Here is a 21,444-nt window from a genome sequence, read left to right on the forward strand (position 1 = left end):
CACACACAATCTCCTTCACACACTCCTAAACACACACTCTCACACACAGTCTACCTCACACACTCCCTCAACACTTTCTCTCTCACACACACACACACACACACTCCCTCCAACATACACTCTCTCTCTCTCACACACACACAATCTCTCACACAATTCCCCAAACACACAGCCTCTCTGACACACACACTTTCCCACACACCCACATCCAATCTCACTCCTCAATTTCTTTCTCTCTAGACTAGGATAGATGGTCATGTTTAAAATGTGTTAACTAAACTGGAAAAGGGCACTCTGATTCTGAAATAAGCAGCCGCATAGGGATTTAGAGGGTAAAACCAAAGTGGTGTAGTTATATTGGATTGTCTGTTAAAAGGTTGAGTATGACCAGCTCACGTTTTCAGACATGACTTGCCCATTGTAGGCTGCGTGAAAAGTCCTGTTTAAAATCATATTAGTTAAAACAAGCTAGTTAATCCTGGTCAATCTGATGGGAGTCAGATCAGAATGTTAACTAATGTTATAAAACATGCCCCTTTTTCCTACATGCCCACAGTCTCACACACTCATTCTCTCAAACCCACCCACATAGCCTCCTACATGTCCATCTATACTCACAGACATCCACATACACCTGGTCATATACACACATTACCTCCTGTGACTCTCTTAGGCCTGGTCTACAAAAATTAGATTCACCTAGCTATGTTGCTCAGGACTGTGAAAACCTAACCTACCCCACCACCACCACCACCATAGAATTCTTCCATCAACCTAGCTACCACCTCTCACAGAGGTGGATTCAGTATATTGGTGGAAACCCCCCTTCCATCAATGCAGAAGGCATCTATGCTATGGTGCTACAGTTGCACAACTCAAACAGTGCTGCTGTAGTGTAGACAAACCCATACACTTATAAAACTCATTCTTCCTCTCATATACACACAGCGCTTGCTTCTGCTCTTATTTACACCAGCATAAATCAAGAGTAATTCCCAGTGAAATTAATAGAGCCACACTTGTGTGAAATGGCTGTTGGTGAGAAAAACAGGCCCACTGTCTCACACATGTTCTCCCCCAATCTCAAATATATGCTGCACATACACACAGATGCTTAGAGACTGACACATCTGGCAATGAGGATAAGAGAAAGGCAGGGCAAAAAGGTATTTGATTTAATCACTTTGAGGGGGGAAATCTGTTGCACAGAAGCACAAAAATAATGAAAACTGATAGCTTTTCATATTAGAAAAATGTTGCTCTTGCGGGTGCAGATAGCGTTGTAAATGAAACCCACACATATCCTCATTTATTGCCTACAAAAGGTTGCTTTAGGGGGGAAAAAAGCGGTTCTGAAAATGTAAATGAAAAAAACAAATATATACTGCTCAGAAGTTCATCTGGGTTTGGAATAGAGTGAAAATATATCTTAATTCATATCAATAGCATAAAGTGTAATATCCTTTTGTATGAGTGGTGATTACCATTCAGTATGCAGTTTGATGGATGAAATGGTAATAGAACTTGAAGGTATTTGTTGTTCAAAGTGATGACAATGCTGGTCGCTGAAGATAGTCTTGAGTGAAGAAATCATGGGACATATCAGAGGCATTAATCACAGTACAAAGTGTAAGCATCAGATGCACTTTTATATTTCTGTGGCAATGATCAGTAGACAATAACCTTTGTCCCACCATATAGTTTAAAGCTTTATTTGCATTAAGTGTTCTTAAGAATTTTAACCATGACAGCAAAGCTTAAGTGGTTTATACATGTAATCGGAACCGCATCTAATGTAAACATACGGTTTAACAGTATGATCAGGATCACAGAAATGAGCATGGAGAAGACTGTTAGGTAATCTAAGTAATCCCATTGCCAGGGCAGCTTTGTTCCATACAGTGTATGTCAAGTTTGGGTTGTTTTTTAAATATATGGGCAACAATCCCCCAAAATGTAGACTTCCAGTGTAAACTCTGACATTTTAGCCATATTTGTTATCTTTCACTTCTGTACATGTATTTGATCGGCACATTTCTCTAATTTGTTTTGATTAAGTATCTAATCTAGACATTCTCCTGGACTGCAAGAATAAACATTCTTTAGGCATCTAGAATACTTACAGTGATGTCATTTATTCATATCATAGTAGATCTTGACACCCCACAGGACTTTAAATATATAGATTAGAAGGCTATCTCAGGTATGCACCTGTTTCTAGAAAGATCTAATGGAAATGATTTTTGAATCTAACAATCTCTCCAACATGTGGGCAATAAGATTACATGTAGAATGTAAGATCCTCATGCCAAGAAGGTTGCCTAACTAGGTTGTATACTAGGCTAAGTGAATTCTTGGACCTCAATCAATAATTAATAATAATATTCTCTACTTTCTCAACCAGGTGATAAACTGCTAACAATTCTGGTAATTGTGGGAGGGTGAATCTACATTATGTAGATTAAAAATAGGCAAAAGGTAAACCATTGTGTTGCATAAAAGAGACTAGACAAAATACAACAGGAGCAGAGTGCAATTAAAAATATTTTATTAATAAGTTTGTGCTGCTGTAGAGCATTTCCTTGGAGAGACTTGAAGTGCTTTACAAACATAAATTAATTAAATTTCATAATGTTCCTTTGAGGTAGGTAAGGAACCCGCCATTGAAATGCAGCCACTTCTGGAGGGGAACACACCATTGATTTAGTATCATCCAGCAACACTACACAACAGATTATTTATTCATATAGCACCAGTATGTAAGTGCTTTATGGACATTTAGGAAAAAAGATCCCTGCCTTGAAGGGCTTAAAATGAGGAAGGACACAGTATTCAGTTGAAAAGGTACAGCAGAAATCTAAGAAGAGTGTAATTATTAGAGCTAAAATTTGGCGAGGATAATAGGATTAGCATCCTTACCCTTACAAAAGGTGGGATTCTTAATCGCCAAAAATTTTACTGAGATTTGTTCAAATGAATAATAAATAAAAGCCTCACTTCATCTTCTCGGCCTGGAAAGAGCACTCAGATTTGGTTTAGTTACACACAAAACCATTGCACTGTAATCACAAACAGATTGGAGGTGGAAACAGGCGTGTGTTTCAAAGGGGCCCCCAGATTACAGCATTACACCCACTGTGCGTCGCAGCACAAACATCCCTGTATCAATGTAGATCTCTTCATCTGTCCCTGACTGTGACTACACCTTCACTAAGCCCTCCCCAGACGTTACGCAGCAGTGTTGTACAAGGCAAACAATCAAAGATGAAGGTTAGAATTGCAGCTATGCTAGAGGGCATGGCTTAGCAGTCTAAGCATCAGTCTTCAGATACCTAGTTTCCACGTTCTTCTTGACTTCTGTTTTTGTGGGCAGACAGTTGTTGAAAGGAAGGTAGTGCTGTGCCCAAGTTGAGACCAACAGGAGCCAGAGGCAAGGTTTCTGTAGTGGTAGGGCCTAAACTGAAAAGTGGCCAGGTGGAGACATGAACTACGGTGAAACACAAGCTTGTACCTATACCATTGGAGAGCCAAGTGCATGTTCTGAGGAAGTACAGGCACATGTCTGAGGGCTTTATGTGTGGCTTGGGTGTGTGTTGGCAGCAAGGGATGGGTTTAAGCATGTGCAGACCTTCAGGTGTAGTCATACCTTTGCTTCTGTGTCCTTGATGGGCACAGCAGTCTCAAAGAGCTGTGAATGGAGAGCCCAGCCTTGAGGTAGCCAAAGTCTGAGTCCATTAAGTGCTTTAAAGATTAAGATTTGAATTGGACCTGCTGGTAGACAAGGAGGCATTGCAGGGCATAGAGCACTGCAATGTGCTTTTTGTGGCTAGTCCCATTCCAATGGCAAGCTGGAGGTTTTGGTTGACTTTGATCAACAACCCCAGGGAATGTACATTAATCATACTTTGAAGTGTCCAACTTGTGGCTTGTTATTGCAGTCTGTAGTCTCCTAGCTAACTGAAGGCAGGAGAAAGCTTTCATTGTTACTGTCATTACCTGGTCCTCAAAGAGCGATGATGAGTCTAGAAATTCTGTGGGGCTTTGCACTACTCTGACAACTGGGTTTTTTCCCTTTTCCTATGCTTTGGAGACTCATAAAGGCAGACAGATAAACTGGACAACATACCTTGCACTGCATGGGCCTTTCCAATGAGACCTCAATTTTAAAAAGGTCCTACAAGCCCAGGGTGGACTTTAAAGATCTAATGGCTGTAAGGGTTTGCCCTATCATCTTTGGCCAAATGTTTTCCTTTCCACCCTGGTGCAGTGTGTTCTGTGATGCCTTCCACCTCACAGATGGCTCTATTTCCGTTGTACGCATGCAGTCAGTGAAGCATTTTAGGATCCTTGAGAATGAAAGTCTGTATGTTATACTATTATTAATAGTGAAAGTAGCACAGTTTGTCTTCTACTGCTAAGTAAAGGAAAGTTTCACTGTCCCTTTAAAATATACACCCCACACAACAGATCTTGAATTCTTTCCTGGGCAGCCTTACATATTATACAAACATTTTAAGAGAGAGATACAAAAATAGTCCCAAATACAAATCAAATGAGGAATGTGAAATAAGGGACCCAGCAGAGTTACTGCTCACCAGCAAAACCCTGGGGGCAGGAAAACAGCCACATTCCACCTCAGTTACACTGCCAAAAATCCAGAGTTACTCCATAAATTTGAATAGTTTTTCTGGATTTACACTAGTTTGGCTGAGAACAGAATTTGGCCCCATGAGTCCAGTTTGCTCCAAATATAAGAAATCAATTAACTACTACAACGGAGGGGATTATATTCATAGTACTGCAAACATAACAGTACGGTCATATAATCAGGTCTGGTCAACAGAGAAACTAAGATTAGGGCCCCCAATTTGCCCTGATTTACACAGATGTAACTCTCTTTGTGCCCAAAACTGCCCCTTAGGGGTGTGTAGGGAATGGGTGTGGCCTCCCTCTGAAACTGACCAAGGAACAGGCCAAGCCTGGCAGGGCAGAGGCAGGGATTGCCTGTCCGTCCCCCCCCCAACAGGAAATCAGGGGCGGGACAGGAAGTATAAAAGGAAGTCCCAGGAGCACACTCCAGGGTAAGCTGGGGGGGGGGGGCTAGCCCACCTACCTGCCTCCAGAGTGGCCTGGGTACTGGTGAGCGAGCAGTGGTCTGGGCCCCAGAGGTACCCCCCAGACCTAAGCACCCCTGGGGAGCCAAATGGGCCAGGAGCTGGAGAAGTTGCCAGAGGCTGATGATGAGGTGAGGGCCCTGATGGGGCTGGACCTGAAAGAACTGCCCTACACTGACTTCCCCAACAAGCTGCCTGACCTACCACCCCCTGATGATCTTGAGGGGTTTGCAACCTACCCCTGGGTGTCTACCCTGATGAGGTCAACTGGGCTGTGGCCTACCAGGTACCTGAGGGAAAGGGGGCAAGAAGTAGCCCAGGGGAGGGGAAGCCTGGTCCAGGGACTGTAGGACTGGAGGGTGAGTTAGTGTGTTGTGCCTGGATCCCCACTGATAGGGCCCTGAGCTGGGATGCAGTGGAGTTGGGTGGGCCTGCATTTCCCTTCCCTGACCACCCCAGGAGTGCCTGAAGTGTTTGCTGCCCTGGACTGGGGGCCCAGAGACTTTTTGCTGCCCTGGACTGGGCCCACACCCACTGGAGCGGAGCTGGGAATGGGTGTGGCCTCCCTCTGGAACTGACAGGGAGGCATGGCCATGCTCTCTACATGTGAAATTCACTTCTGTGCAGAAAACCAGCCTTAAGGCTAAGCCCCACTTCAAATCTATTTTTACTTGTTTTAAATGACATGTAGGCATATGTGAGCTGTCTGCACAGGGTGGATCTCACCCAGTCACCCCAATGTAAGGCTAGAGCCTTTCCACAGACATCTGAGGGCTCACACTGAGTTCAATACAAGGGCAAATCCTGGTCATTTTGGAGTCCATGTTATAAATGTCCATGGGAGTTGTACCTATAAAACTGCAGGCAGAACTGGGCCCTTTGGGCCAAATCTTGGTCTCACTAAAGTTGTCACCAAAACCTCCATTGAATTACAGTTGGACCAGTATTTGGCCCTATATGTGTAACCTACTTATGTCACATGGTTTGTCTCTGTCATTATGGCAGAAAATACTGGTTTCCGCACAATTTCCAGCTGGTCTATGTGATTTAATGTGTCATTTCCTGATGTGTTCAGCTGTACCACCTGTGCAACAGCAGCATGGCTGCGATTCTTACTAGAGCTGTTTGCTTCAATGCTGGCTGTGTGAGACAGCCACACCAGCACAGTCTCTGCACACAAGATTCAACCCCTGGCTTTCTAGTCCTTTTGCTCTCCCTTTTCAGGCAGCTTTTTACTAGAGATGAGTATGAGTGGAAAAAATTCAGAAGCAGCTCTTGATCTAGTTCTAAGCTACTGCAAGTTCAGGGTCAGTGATTCAGCACTTTAGGTCCATTTCTACTGCAGCTACAGAAGTCCCCAATTTCACCCTGCCCAGAGCATTTCTCAGTTCCCATGTAATTATCACTATATCTCTCTCAATGTCTGGCTTCTTTCAAGAGCTCATGGGGAATATCCTTGGGAATAAAGATTTTTTGTGTGTGTGTGTGACACGTGCAGCTGCCACTGCTATGTGCAAAGATTCTTGTCCGTACAGCTGATCAGTTGGCTCTGTTGAGGTATGGGTTATTCTCATTGACACTTGCTTATTTTCCAGGAGCCCTGGACATCTTCATCCCTTATTAGAACTTTTGCTGTCTGATTCTTTGATAACAATGGAGCATAGAGGGAGTGATTTAGACTCTCCTTGGTGTTGAAAAGGTCCTTTCACACTCTTCCCTGCACCTGACCACCTCTTCTATTCTCTAGTTGCCTGCACTGTACAGGGAAGTGTTCCTATTACAGCAATTGACAAACCATTTTGTCCCTCAGCTGATATTTCTGAATTCTCCTTTCATGCCATTTGCTTTAAGCAATCTTCTCCTTTCTACCAAAACTAGCATGATGATCAGACACTATTATATGGTCCTCCCAAATATTTATTTGCCTTGAAGTATGTAAAATACCAGAGTTCTAGAGGCTAGCGGATTTAATTTTTTGTTTCCTGGATCATTTAGTTCTCTTTCCAGCATAATTTTGATTGGTATTTTTCTTCAGGAAAAGCAGATGCTGGTCTTAAAATGTCCTGAAGCTCTTTCTCTAACCTACTTATTTGTTTCTTATTGGAGCACCCCAGCTTCTCCTCAAATCTGCCTTGCTGCTTTCCCAACCTCTCTCCCACCACCCCCTGGTTCCTACTCTCACTTTCCAGCCAGTCTGTCTCCCCTAATCTCAGCCCCTAATCAGTTTTTCTCTCTCCTTTCTGTCAATCTCCAGTTCAGTCTCCGGCCCACCTCTGTGGCTCCTTGTCCCAATCTGTTTTCCCTCCCATGCCTGGCTCTTGTCCCCTCTGCATTTGATTCTCCACTGCCTGGGCTAAGCAGGAGAAGCTTTCAGAGTACACGAGAGACCTTCTCCCTTCTCTCATTTCTGGTGCCTAGGCATTTTAGGCACAGTCCGTAGCAGCTCAGACGTGCAAGTACAAAGAAAGTCCTGCTCAGCCCCAGGCTGAAGCATGCCTATTGCTGATGGAATCTCCAGGGGATTAAGCTGTGAAGTTCTAGCTACTCTCTACTGAGCATGTGTGTACTGCAAGTTTTCAAAGGCTTTCCTTGGACAAATTTGGGCAGATTTTCACAGGGATGGCAAAAGGCACGACTCTGATATTAAGTGCCCCTTCTCCCCCCCCCCCCCACTAAATTGCAGGTTCTTGCCCCAAACATGGGGACACTAGAGCTTCTCAAAGAATAGGTCATCAGAATATTTTAACATGGGCAATACAACATCATTTTCCCGGCCTTGTCTTTGGAAATGGCTGACCTGTTATGGCTGAAATGTTCCTAAAACCTCAGTCTGAAGAAGACACCTGATGTGGAAAACTTCAGCCAAAACAGAAAGTTTAGCAAAGTTATAGGCACCTGAAAATAGTCTTATAATCGGAAGTGTCAACTACCTTAATAGGTGGTGCTACCAGCACTGCCTATAAATAAGTCTATAGGCAGACTAGTACTGTGGATAGGATGGTGGCCTGGGACTCCAGCTCAGCCACTGGTCAGCTGTGACACCATGGGCAAGTCACTTCACTTTTCTGTCCTTCTGCTCTCCCTTCAACTTTTGTCTGCCTTGCATAGCTTGTAAATTCTTTAGGTAGGCCAGGGATTGTCTCTTAATATGCATTTGTATTATGCTTAGCACAGCAGGGCCCCAATCTCAGTTGGGGCCATCGGCCATTATTGCACTATTATAGAAGATGATAAATAATTGCATAATTCTTATTTTAATTGAAGTTTTCAACACTATAAAACAAAATTACATGTTTGCTAGGATGGATCTATGCCAGTATCCAAAGTAAACCTTCACCTGCTTATCTCTGTATACAAACTCTTTAAGCCTTGCCTTGACAAGGATTAAAAGTGTGTGGTAAATCCTAATCAAGACAAGGCCCTAGAAATGATCATGGTCTCACTTCACAGCTGCTTTACTACACTGTCTTGAGAGACTCTTCTACTCTGTGGGTGAAACTCATCCTTGGGCTGAGGGCCAGCACAAGACCTGTCAGTCACTTATACACTTTGATAGACTGAAGTGGGACCTAAGTGGTGCACAGGCCTTGTTCTGGTCCTCTGCACATGGGAGAATTTCCCATTAGTTCCCATTAGCAGTATTGGGAACTGAGTGTGCCCATGGAGGGCAGAACAGATGCCACAGTGCTGTAGCAAAACTTAAAAAAAAAAAAAAAAAAAAAAAAAATTCTTGAAAGACAGAATTCAGTGCTGGTGAAAGGTGTCAGGCTGAGGAAGCCCTTTACCCACAGAACAGATACAACACAGGCATCTGTATACTCATATTACCCTTCCGATGTATTGTAATTGTAGCCATGCTGTGAAGGAGTCCCTTTAGGAGAGAAAAGGGAATTTAGTCCTTACGTCCACTTCTTAGCCTCTTTGCCAGTGAGAGAACCAACTATTGGCAGTTGTGTCACGGGCACCTGTCCACTGCAAACTAAACTAAGATCCCATACTCATGTCACACAGGACACCAAACAGGTATGACAGGTTCACAGCTTTTAATTGCTGCCTCCTTGGGCTGAAATCAAGATGGTGTCCTATAGATAAATCACTGTATGTCCCACTACCAATCTCTTCAGCCATCCACTCCTTCACAAGAACTGATTCTTAACTGTTTTAAGTCTATTTTATAGACTTGGGTTGACCTCCTGAAGAAGGTCTTTGCAGTAGGAGCTGCAGACTGCCTGGTTGCAGATGTGACTGAGATGGAAACCTTTGAAAATTACACTGCGTAAGGCCCTACTTAACTTGTGATATTGCAGAAATTGTGGATTCCACAATATTAGGCTTCCAATGCAGTTTTGACAACGGGAGCCTTGCTATGTGTGGGACTGAAAGTGGGAGCTTTGCCTGCCTTGGGGCTGAGAGCAGGAGCCCCCCCCCCCCCCCCCCCGTTAGTCCTAGGCCCCTGCTTTCAGCCCCAGGCAGTTGACGGTAGTAATCCCCCCCCCAGTTTCAGTCCTGGGCTGCCAACAACAGGAGTGCCCGTTCTTAGTGCCAGGTGGCTGACAGCAGAAAATCGTGGGAAAGTAATAATGGACTTTATTACTTTTCTGCACTTTTCCATGGTTTGTCTGCCACTCAGTGGCAACTTCTTGACAATCATCCCGCAATTCAAGTAGGGCCTTAACCATGAGCCATTTATTTCATGCTCACATCTGAAGGAGCCCAGCTATAGGCAGTGGCTTGAGAGCAACGCTGAGGTCTTGCTGTGAGGTATGTTATTAGAGAGCCTAGTTGTTCTGCATTAAATGACCCTGTTTCAGTCTGAATTTCTTGCCACTTATACATTTTTGTATTGCTCAATAGAACATGTTCCAGACAAGAGTAAATGTTCTGTTTTATATGGCAGCCCTCTCAAAAGCTGTGCAATTGAAGGGGAAAAAGTGCTGCTCTTTTTGAATTCAGTCAGAGGCTGAGTTGTCTCTAGATGAGACTGTAATGCTTGTGAAGGCTGTTAGTCTAGTTGACAAGTTGGGGGGCTGAACTCTATGTATCAACACAGGAACTGTTGCAGTGCACAGTGCCTTTATGCTGCTCCACCCCCAATCAGGAGGGACAGGTTTAGGCAGCGAAGTGGATGTTTAGTAACCAGGAATCAATCCTTCTCCTTCTGCTGATACTGCCTACAGGTTTGTAATGCCAGTTGGGCTGAGACCAGCAGCTAAACTTTATATAGGTTGCAGAACAGACATCAAATGGTGACAACATTTGATCACAACCAACTTGTGCTGGATTTACCTGGCTACCTAGAAATAAAAGTCCCTGTAGCGCATTAGAAATCCACTGAGCCAGCCAGTCCCCTTCGGTAAGGAGCAATGGGTGTGTTCGGGTAACCTGCTGGTATGTCTTTCTATTCTAAAAACAAATGGAAAACACCTGCAAATTACAGCCTATTTCCCCCATAGGCTGAAGAGCTAAAAACTCAGTTCAGTCCCTGCTGTTGTAATCCATAATGATAGAATATACTCTACTGCAGTGGTCCCCAGACATTTTAACCCATGCCACCCCCTTATCCCTGTCCACACACCCCTGCCTCCCTTCAGCTGGGGCCAGTTAAGGCTGGGAGCTGAGGCTGGGAACGGGGCCATGGTCAGGGGCCAGTGGTCAGGGGCTGCAGCAGGCCAAGGGATTGGGAGCCAAGCGCTGAGGCCACATGCTGCAACCAGGGGCCAAGGCTGAGGCCAAGCCAGGGGCTGGGCCTGGAACAGAGTTCAGGACAGAGCAGGGCTGGGTGATACTCCCTCCCTGCCCCTTGTAGCAGCTGGCCCTGGGCCTTAGTTTGAAGACCTCTGCTCTACTGTGTTCAAATCAGTGGGGTAGATCCTGGGGAGATGACGTGGCCCCTACCATGGTGGATGCAGAAGGTCATTAAAGGTGCAGGCCATGTTGGAACTGGGCATCACTGAGCATCGCAAAGTGAATGGCGCAGCCCTATGGTGTTGGTACCTCTGCATCGACTCCCGATGGATGAATGCAATTTCCAAGTTCAATGCCTACCCCAGGTCCCGAATAGACGAGCTACTTGACCGCTTGGGGGAGGCCCACTTTATCACCACCCTCAACCTCATCAAGGGATATTGGCAAATCCCCCTCGACCCTGGATCGAAAGACAAGATGGTGTTTGCCACACCCACCAGGCTCTAGAAATGCACCCAGATGCTCTTTGACCTCCACAGGGTCCCTGCGACGTTCCAGTGGCTCATGGACTGCCTCCTACAGGAGCACATGGACTATGCTGCCTCATATCTGGATGACCTAGTTGTTTATAGCCGGCACTGGGAAGACCAACTCAACTGGATGGTGGTGGTTCTGTGGACCTTGAAGGCTAGCCTAATCGCCAACCCAAGAAGGTCATTTCTTGCCATGCTATCCGACACTATCTGAGACCCACATTGGGTGGGGGGGGGCAGGTACACCCCCACTTGTTGGGAAAGTCCAGGCCTTGAAAGTCTGCCTACCACCCACCACGAAATGACAGGTCTGCCAGTTTTGGGGTTTGGTAACCAATACAGGCAGTTCATATCCCAGTTTGCTGCTATTGTGGCCCCCTTGACTGCTTCCAACTAAGGACAGTCCACTGGACCACAGAGTGCAAGGTGGCCTTCCAGACCCTAAAGACTCACCTCTGGCTGGAGCCAGTTCTGTATAGTCTGAATTTCACACGGGGCTTCGTCACGCCGATGGATGCCTCAGACAGGACTCGGGGTGGTCCTGTCTCAGGAAGTTGATGGGGAGGACCACCCCATCCCATATATAAACTGGAAGTTATTCTCCCGTGAACAGAATTACTCAGTCATTGAGAGAGAGGCCCTTGTCAAGTGGGCCAACAACGCCCTCAGGTATTAACTCCTCGATGCCTCTGTCATGCTGGTTACTGACCATGCTCCCTGAAGATAGCTTAATTCAGTGAAGGACACCAACGCCTGACTCATGCGGTGATACCTCGCACTACAGCCCTATGCCTTCACTCTCTGTCACTGAGCAGGCAAAGACTCTGTCAGTGCTCATTTCCTATCCTGCCTAGGAGCTGGAAGACACTGAACCCTGGGACTGGGAGCTTGGCTTGAGAGGGGTGTGTGTGGTGTGTTCTCCCTCTGACCCTGAGGGGGAGGAGCAAGCCTCTCTACCCAAGGGGGCAGAGCCAGGCCAACCTTGTCCCCCACCCCCACCCCCATTGGAAGCAGGTGGGCGGGACAGGAAGTACAAAAGGCAGGGCCTCTCTCTCAGTTGGGAGAGAGCTGCTGGAGAAGAACATCTCTCCCCAGTGCTCTGGCTCAAGCCCAATCACTGCACAGCTGAGTCCACGGCCTGGAGTCCAGAGGAGCTGCCAGAGCTGCTTGACGCCTGTGACCTGGAAGAGCTGCTTGACGCCTGCAGTCTGGGGGAGCTGCCAGATGCTTGTGACACTGAGAGCCTGCTGGGGCTGCCCCTTGCAGGGAGACTGACGGCAACCCTGTGGCCCAGGTACTGTAAGGAAGGGAGGTAGAAAGGAGTCCAGAGGAACCAGACAATTGTCCAGTTGTGTTGCTTACTGCAGCAGGGTCAGCACGTTTTGGCTGGTGCCCCGGTGACCCAGTGTCCTATTTTGTGGCCTCTTTGCATTGTTACCAGTTGTGGGTTCTGCAGTTTTTCCAAGCTTCCCTCCTACTAAGGTTCTTTGGTCTCCCACTCGCCAGTTGTGCCCTGTTATATTGTAAATTTGGTGATGATATTTTCACATTTGTCTCTTCTCCTTACTACTGTGTGAGTATTGTCTGATGTGGTCTCCCCTATGCTGCTAGCATGTATCTACCCCCTCATTGTGGAAGTCAAGCTGTGGTTTTCTGGTTTTTTCTTAGATCACTTCATAAGTCTAGGCATGACACTAAATTCCCTCCAGCCCATTTAGTTCTCTTCTTCCCTATCTCCACTGCGATTTTTTTTTTAACTGCCCTTGCCACAGAGATAACATCAGAAACTATCTTATGAGGCTTCAAGAAGTAACTGACAATACTGTGGACAGGGGACATCAGTGTTCCTACAAAGTATACATGAATTAGATGCTTTTTTTTGTTATGGTGACTAACTCACATGCACAGGGTTCATCTACCTACCAGACTTGGACAAGAGCTTTTCCCTGTTATATATTGTCAGTATATTGAGAGTTTTACCTTCCTATGAAACATTCATCTGGGTCATTACAACAATCAGGTGGGGGGTGTTTTATTCAATTTTGTGCAATTGTCAGGGTAAGGAATTGGTGGACTTTGATCTTGTCTCCTATGTTCCTTTGCTTAACCATCTGCTGTAATTTAATTGACCGCTTAATTTTTCTGAGGTGGGTCCCATCTGGCCCTGTTCTTTTGTTTGCGTTTGTGACATTCTGAATTTCTTGATCCCTCCTCCTGGCATGATCTCAACTCTGACAGTATTTCTACTGTCTCCTTTAGAAAAAGCATGGCTGGTTTTGGCATGGCCTCTATCCCCCTTTATCAATACAAGGCAAAGGGTTTTTAATAAGCAGTTTGCTGCTTCTTTGTATATCATAATTGACCCGTTTACCTTCCGGGTGTCTAACTGTATTCTTAAATGAACTCTTGTTCTCTGTGTAACAGGAACCCTTCTCCTTGACTTAGATTGTTTGTGCTTTCTTTTGGTTAGTTTCTCTCATTATTCTTTCAATCACCTTCAATTTCTTTGTCTTGCAGTTCTCTCCTGTCATTCAGGTTTTCTGCAGTGCCTCATGTGATATGACAACTTCCTGCAAGATCTTTGGGAGATCCTACTATGTTAAGCTTAGGTATCATTATGGGCCACGGATAGTATGTAATTTCCTAAGATATGGTGACCACAGCCCTCCAGGAACTAAGAACAGTGGGAGGTGATTAGGCAAATTCACTCAGGTTGTAACACCTCCAGAGAGCTACTCCAATCTGGAGAGGCTCACACATACTGGTTGGGAGTGGATTCTCCAGAGAGAACAATAGACAACAAAAGGACTTTTGGATAACTAGCTTAAGTTTAAAATAACTCAAGGCCTTCTTTCTGATCCAGCCAACAGACAGAACCTGCTATCCAAGGAGAGGAGGAGGGGCAATCCTTAAGGAAGGGCTGGAAGGATCAACACCTACCAGATCTTGAGGCTGGAGTTGAGATGACCTCTGGTAAGCTTTTTAGCATGTGTAGGTTTTTTAATTGTTAAAGTTTTCTCTAACTCTTTCACCTTAAGAACACATGCGCTTCTTTAGAAAGAGCTGTGTGGCAACTTAACTGTGGGCAACTTCGCTGTTTATAGACTCTGAGGAGAAAGCAAAACTCAGATGCTGGCTGTTTAGGGAGTCTGGTGTACTGGGGAACTCAATGAGTGTGGGTAGGGAACTAGGCAGCCTGGATAAACTCTGATCAAGAGGGGGGGAGACATGGGTCTCTGCCCAAGAGAGGTTATAACTTGGAGCCAGAAGCCTAAAAGTGGGTGCCCTTGCTGAATCACAGAGAGGGGAATAGAAGTGCAGTTGCCTTGAACTGTGACAGCTCACACAGGCCTTTTATCCCAGATGACCTGAATTTTTAAAGCACAGCCATGATTTGCTCTGGCTTTCAGTTCTAGTGTATAATTTTCATCTGTGAAGCAACTCATTTTGGTATGTTCTCCTTATTTGCCCTCTGGAAAAGCAAAATCAATACAGGTATTCTACTTCACTCACAAAGTTTAGGCTATGGGCTAGTCTACACTTGCAGCTGTGCTGTTCTAAGTTTTATCATTACAGCTGTGCTGCTGTAAGAGCACTTGTGTAGCCACATTATGTCGACAGGAGAGCTCTCATAATTATTTGACAGGACCTCTACAGTACAGTAATGGATCACTTATTCCATTCCCCCAACAAGTCATGGGGACTTCTAACAGCTTTTAGGATCTGCTTTCCAGGTAGATTTTTATGGATGTTACACTTGGCCCATGCCATACCTGCTAGTTGGTGCAAAGATCCTCTGTCTGGTTGTTCTGGCTCTACTGATTTCTCACAGAAGGGAGAAGTATTCAGAAGTGGTCACCAATATGTCCCGAATGACATATCTATATTGTAGCGCTCTTCCCACGCCAAGGTTTATCACTAGAGCTGGTCAGGAAGGGATTCCCACACCCAAAATTTGGATTTTCATCAAGGAGGAAATAAGTTGGGGATTTTCAACAAAAACCTGAATATTTTGATTGAATATTTTCTTTTCACAAACTTTTTTTTAATAAAATCCTATTTTTCAACAAACAATCTTTCATCAGAAATATTTTGAACAGCTGTTTCTTATAAGAAAAGCTGAGGACCAGTTCTAGCCCTTACACAATACCTGTGGGATAACTTGCTTGACAAACACGTGTCAGGCATGGTAGATAATGCTTAGGGCTGGTCTACACTACAGAGATCTTGTTGACAAAAGTTTTGACAAACTCCAGCAAGTTCCCAGAGCATCCCCAAACCCTGGCTGGACTGCCAGCAGCCGGAGCAGTCTAGAGGAGCCCCAGCTGGCCAAGGCCAAGCCCTGAGCCCTGGCCAGCCAGAGGAGCTCTGAGCCCCACCATGGCCCAGACCCCAGCCTCTATTACCCCTCGCCCATGAGGGATGGGAAGAGGCAGGGCCACCACAGCTTAGCCTCCCCTGGCCTATTATAAGGTCTTCTCATGGGCAGCGGGTCTAAGTCACTGTCATGTACTTGTACACGGTAGGTTGCAGGGCTGCTACGAGCAGGTCAGACTTCTGTATGCGACATAGATGGACAACAGAGCGTACCTCTAAGAGGTGCACCCCAGATGTGTTCAGTATATGATCCTTTAACACTCTGGCTGGTATGGCTAAGGTTAGCTTACATAAGGTAGTTTATACACAGCGCCACCTACTGTCTAAACAGTATAATACAATTTAACATGCTATTACAGTTGCATCTAGACATTCTTGTGCCGAGACAGGATTGTTTCCTACAATATATTCTTCAGAGATTTGTTCAGTTCATTTTAAAATGATCCTAACCGAGGGTATTCATTCCCTGGTGTGATAGTGAACATAGTTCAGATTTGTCTATATTGCAATCAGAGGTACAATTGCAGCTCAGGTAGTAATACCGGTTTTAATGGAGCTAGCATGGCTAAAAATAGCAATGAAGATGTGGTGGCACTGCACAGACCTGAGGGTGGGTTAGGAACACAAACACGCATTCAAAGGTTCTAAATGGGCTTGTACAGCCTGTGCTGAAGCCTGTGGCACTGCGTCTGCACTGCTATTTTTAGCTATGTTAGCTAGATTAAATCTAGTGCAGGTATGTCTAAGGAAGCTGTAATCAACCCCAGATTGCAGTGTAGACATACCCTTAGACTGAAAAAGCAACATTTGCTGGCTCTTCCCAGGTTTTATGATTTATGTAGGGCCAGGCACTCTAGAGATAAGAATAAAAACAAGATTCCCTGCCCTGCAGAGTTCACAATCTAAACAGTGTACAGTCATACAAAGGGGGAATGAGACCATCAACAAATAGTTTGACTGAATAACGAAGGCAGCACTTGGATCCAGATCTGAATTAGATTTTTTTAATAGAGTTCAAGGTTGATTCAGAGCTAAAGTTTGGGTTTGATGCCAGAACTGCATGATCTGCTCAACTGAGTGAGATCTAGAAGTACCAATGGCAGGTAGTTGGGTGGGGGTCGGGAGAGGAGAAGAAACCCTGATGGACAGGGTCTCTCTTTGTCTCTAACAGCTGGGTATAAAACTACTGAATATGTACAACTCAATGGATAAGGAAGAGAGAAAGATTAAGGGGAAGGGAGAAGTTAGCATACCCATGAACTCTTAACTCAGGAACTGAGTCCTAGGGGAAGAGTCTGAAGGCAGTTACAAAGAGGTTTTACTTAATCCTCAGTGATAAATGAACAGGCTATTATTTTAGTAGCTATGGGATGGATTTTAGATAAGGAATCACAGGCTTTCCTGATGAAATAAATGTGTGTGATATACTGATTGCCTCCATGTGGGAACCATTCCCATCCTTTCCTATTAATGATTCCTACTGAGACTTTCTACATAGATAGAGATCATTAATTAATATCAAAGCCACTGCAATCACCTGCTCTCTTTAATTGGCCCCAGAAACACCGAGCTTGGCCCAACTGAGATCATGCACCCTGTACTCTGATTAGTGTGTTTTAGTTTGGTTTAATTTTTTTTAGTGAATTTAGTGCTCGTGAAAGTTGCTAGGTTGACAGCCCAAGTGATACAAGTCCCCCCTGTTTAACCACAGATCAGGTACAGGATGGACAATGGCAGTGCAAGCTTCTCCCACATGCTGCCCTGCCAATATGCCATAAACCTGATCTAGAGAAATTCCCACTAGGCGCAAGAGGGGAATTTTGTCTTATGGACTCCCTGCTCAAGACTATCACAAAAGTGCAAAATGTGGCAGCATGTTCTAGTGAACTGAGCCCTGGTCCAGCTTTTTTACTGATTACTTGTGTGATTCAGAGCAGGTCATTTAATCTGTGTGCCTCAGTTTCTGTAGCAATCATCACTAGTATCTGAGGCTACGTTTACACTGACAGCGGCAAAATCCCCGTCGCCAGATGGATCTTTCAGGATCAATTGAGCAGGTCTCACTGACCGCTCAATTGATCAGGAAGTCAAGTGAGTAAGTCCACCCCCTCGACTAGTGTAGCGCTGAGTCGACAGGAACGGCTCAGCACCGTGTGAACAACGCGCAGAAGGGAAGCTGAGCAGTCAACGTCAGTTACGCAAACCATGCAGAGTAGTTTGCATAACTCCCGTCGACTGCCGCTGAATCGCGCAGTCGATGTGAACCAGCCCTAAGTACGAAGTGTTACTACTACATTTGTGATGCCAACATGTCTTAGAAAATGGACTGAATCTCATGTTTGCAGATCACCTTCAGCCACTTCCAACCTTTTCTAAGGAATTTTAACGTAGTAAAATGTTCTGTCTAACATGCAGATTGTTTTTCCCCTTCACCTGTTTCCAAGGCACAGAAATCTCAAAGGTAAATAGAGGGGGGGAAAAAGATGAGATGCGAGTTAAAATGTTCTGCTTAACCTCTTTCCTCTAACTGGAATAAATCAACATGTTCTTGCCTCTGGAAATATGCCATGTGAATCTTTATAGCTGGTAAGGCATTATGTTAAGCCATTATGCAACATTACAAATGATGATGGCACACAAGCAGCACTGTGTGGCTGAGAGCTTCTATTTCACAGCAGCCAGGCTGACAGTGAATTAAAGCACCTTCATAATGGAAGGTCCCATGGTTTCAGAGCTCTCCCTTTCTTCTACTGCCACATTAACATATAGAATAGAGAAGTATTCTCATTTTCTTCTAATACATCACTAGACTCTGAAAATGGCTCTCCCATTAGGAGTAAAGGTATGTGATGTGTTAGGCAAACCAGAACCTTGAAGCTGACTCCTTTTTTGAATTTCAAAAGTTTGGGTTCAATTCTTGCTCATATAATTTGGCCCCTCAAACTCTGGTTTTGATTCAAACCTAAACTCTCTCCTAAATCTGATCTAGATCTGAGCACTCCCTCTCTTGCCATCAGATTTCTTATTCAACAGGCTGGTGCCTATCTTAGGACCAAAGATAGTATATGACCATCCCCTGTCCGCCTCTTCCCCTCCTTCCCTCCTCCCTCCCCAAAAAAATCCCTAAGTCATTTTTAAAATGACTGCATAATGCACTTAGTGTAATACTATAGGAATAATTCTGCTCTCGCTGGTAATTGGAGACAATGAGCTAGATGACTTGATAAAGTAAATCTTTCCCATCTCCAATGTCTATGGGACGAATTTGCCATTGCTCACCGTATGTGTCTGCAACTACTACTGACTTTTACACTGAAACAATTCCCATTACTGAGGGTAGAATCTGGCCCACTGAAATTAGATGACAAAAGACCTATTGTATTAGGTCCTCTAATCAACGTTCTCTCTGACCAGTGGAGGATCAGTCCTTGCAGTAAAATCCCAAATGCATTGCACAGTTTATATTTAAATGCTTCAGGTGATGGAGCTTCCACCACTCCTTGGGGTAGATTATGCCAGTCTAATAGATCTCACTATCAGGCATCAGGTTTACATTTTTCCTTTGTTCAGTTGATCCTGTGACTTACAGCACTGTACAAGAATAGCAGTGATGCCTGGAATACTGGGTAATAGTAGGAGTGATGAAGCACACTACAAAGACACTAAAGGATTTCTTCGCATCAGTCTTCACAGGAAAGGATGTCAGGCAACAAAGATGAGCAACCATCAGAGGTTGGGATATCAAAAGAAGGTACTGAAATAAACGGATAAATTAAAGAGCAACAAGTCACCAGGACCAAAGAGTATTGATGCAAGAGGCTGAGCGACTAACAAGATATGCACACACTCATTAAAATCAGCTATTGCACTGAAAACAGCAAATGTGGTACCTGTCCTTAAGGGCTCTCAGGGTGATCCTGAGAATTACACACCCGTAAGGCTTACTTCACTAACAGACAAACAGGTTGAGATACTAATAACATACTGAATGACAACTCTGAGCTGACCAATATATAATAGAGGTATGATTCTCTTCTCCTTGCTGATTTCCCACTAATTTGCTGTAAATTGGTGCAGCTCCAAATTACATCAGCAGATAATTTAGCTCTGACAGTAACTTGGCTCTGACAATTTAAAAACCAAAAGGTAGACATTGAGAATCTGATCTGAAAACCATTGTGAGGGAAGGAATATGGAACCTCACGATGTTTGTTTTGCAGATGCTGTTCAAAGCATAACTGCATTTTAGTGTTTACTCTGCAATCGGAAGTCAATGGGGCTGTCTCAGTTGACAAGACAGAGAATTTGGTCCACAGCCTCAACTTACTTTCTGAGAATACAGCTGTGTTCTGCCTCTTACAATTGATGGGGTAAGAGAGGATCTGCAAATAGAGCTTAGGTAATAATTCTATTGATGATGCATGAGAGAGAATAGAATCTACCTCACTCTCCTATAGCTTATCTTTCATTAGTGGTAAAGGCAGAGATGATTAAAAGAAACACATGGAGCAGAGTTTTTGAGTTAGAATTATTTTTATATACTCAGATTTCTGACTTGCACTGTAAGGGAACTCTAGTGAGCTCTCAGTAGTTAGAGTAGCTTTAGTAGTTAAGAGTATTGTGCAGGCAGTAGTCAGAGAAAAGGTTTTCTGTTGCTTCCAAGAACAAAGGAAAATTTCTCTGTTGTAATCCTAGTCCTTAGCAAGAGAAAGTGAGACCTAACTGATAGCTAATGACTATACATTCAATTAATATCGAGGAAAAACTACCTTTTATTTAAATTCAACACCCATTGGATCTAACTCTGCATCCACACTCAGACAGAAGTCCGAGTAAGGACTGCTGCAAGGAACACAAAGGACCTCTCTTCATAGTGATGTAACTTTCTTTCCATAGACCCACTTCAGACCAAAAATAGTTTCCTCATAGCTAGAGTTGCAATTTTCACATTGTGATGCACTGAAATGATCCATGACTTTCACCTTCTGTCTAAATTAGACATGGGCCTGAACCAGAACTCTGAATCTTTCTACACATCCCTGAACTTCGGAGAGGTTTAAAATCCAGACCTAGATTCAGATCAGAACTTTGCAGCTGGCATTCATCCATAGTACACCTTCACTAGCTTCTAAGATCGCAAAGTAGGTTCCACTGCTTAATAATTTTAAGGTACAGCTGTGTTTCTCATCCTCTTTTCATCCCTGGCCATAGATTACTGGCAACATCTCCAAAGCCATCTGTTGCCATGTAAGACATTGCTGAAAATGCAAGCAGTCCTTTGTATTGTTTCCTCTTACACATAGTGTTCTGTGTGCATTGTTATTGTCAAGCTTGAAGTCTTGAGTAGCTCTTAACTTTATTCTCCTTTAAAAGATAATTTTAAAATAGAATTTCCTCCTTTAAATGATGAACACAAGAATTTGACTTTGTCTCTCTTAAATACACTAAAAACACTTTTGACCCTTTAAAATACAGACACTGCAGCAGTGTTTAGTCGAGATAGCAGCTGTATGCTAACACCTATTGAGTTGGTAGGCATTTGCTCAAACACAGTACATCCAACTTACATTAAAAGGAGCAAACTGAGACCATCTGCTTTTTAAATACTCTTTGGCTCCCTCTGCAAAACCCAGAAGATTAAAGGACAGCAGTGACTTGTGATTCTCTACTATGAGGTTTCACAAGATTAGTTAAAAAGAAAAAATAAACTCCATAGCAGTCTCTTGCCTAGCCTC

The 21,444-nt window shown here is 44.3% G+C and overlaps 1 long non-coding RNA gene across 1 annotated transcript; it reads left to right on the forward strand.

Moving 5' to 3' along the window:
* Positions 1 to 5,099: 5,099 nt before the first annotated feature.
* Positions 5,100 to 19,583, forward strand: LOC137164489 (uncharacterized). The gene is made up of 3 exons (XR_010923051.1): positions 5,100 to 5,245; positions 14,196 to 14,305; positions 19,394 to 19,583. It is a non-coding gene; the product is annotated as an uncharacterized lncRNA (long non-coding RNA).
* The last annotated feature ends 1,861 nt before the right edge of the window (positions 19,584 to 21,444 follow it).

The sequence above is a fragment of the Emydura macquarii genome, unplaced genomic scaffold, assembly GCF_026122565.2.
Source record: "Emydura macquarii macquarii isolate MOO-44397 ecotype Brisbane River unplaced genomic scaffold, CSIRO-AGI_Emac_v2 contig_2676, whole genome shotgun sequence".
NCBI classification, from domain to species: domain Eukaryota; kingdom Metazoa; phylum Chordata; order Testudines; family Chelidae; genus Emydura; species Emydura macquarii.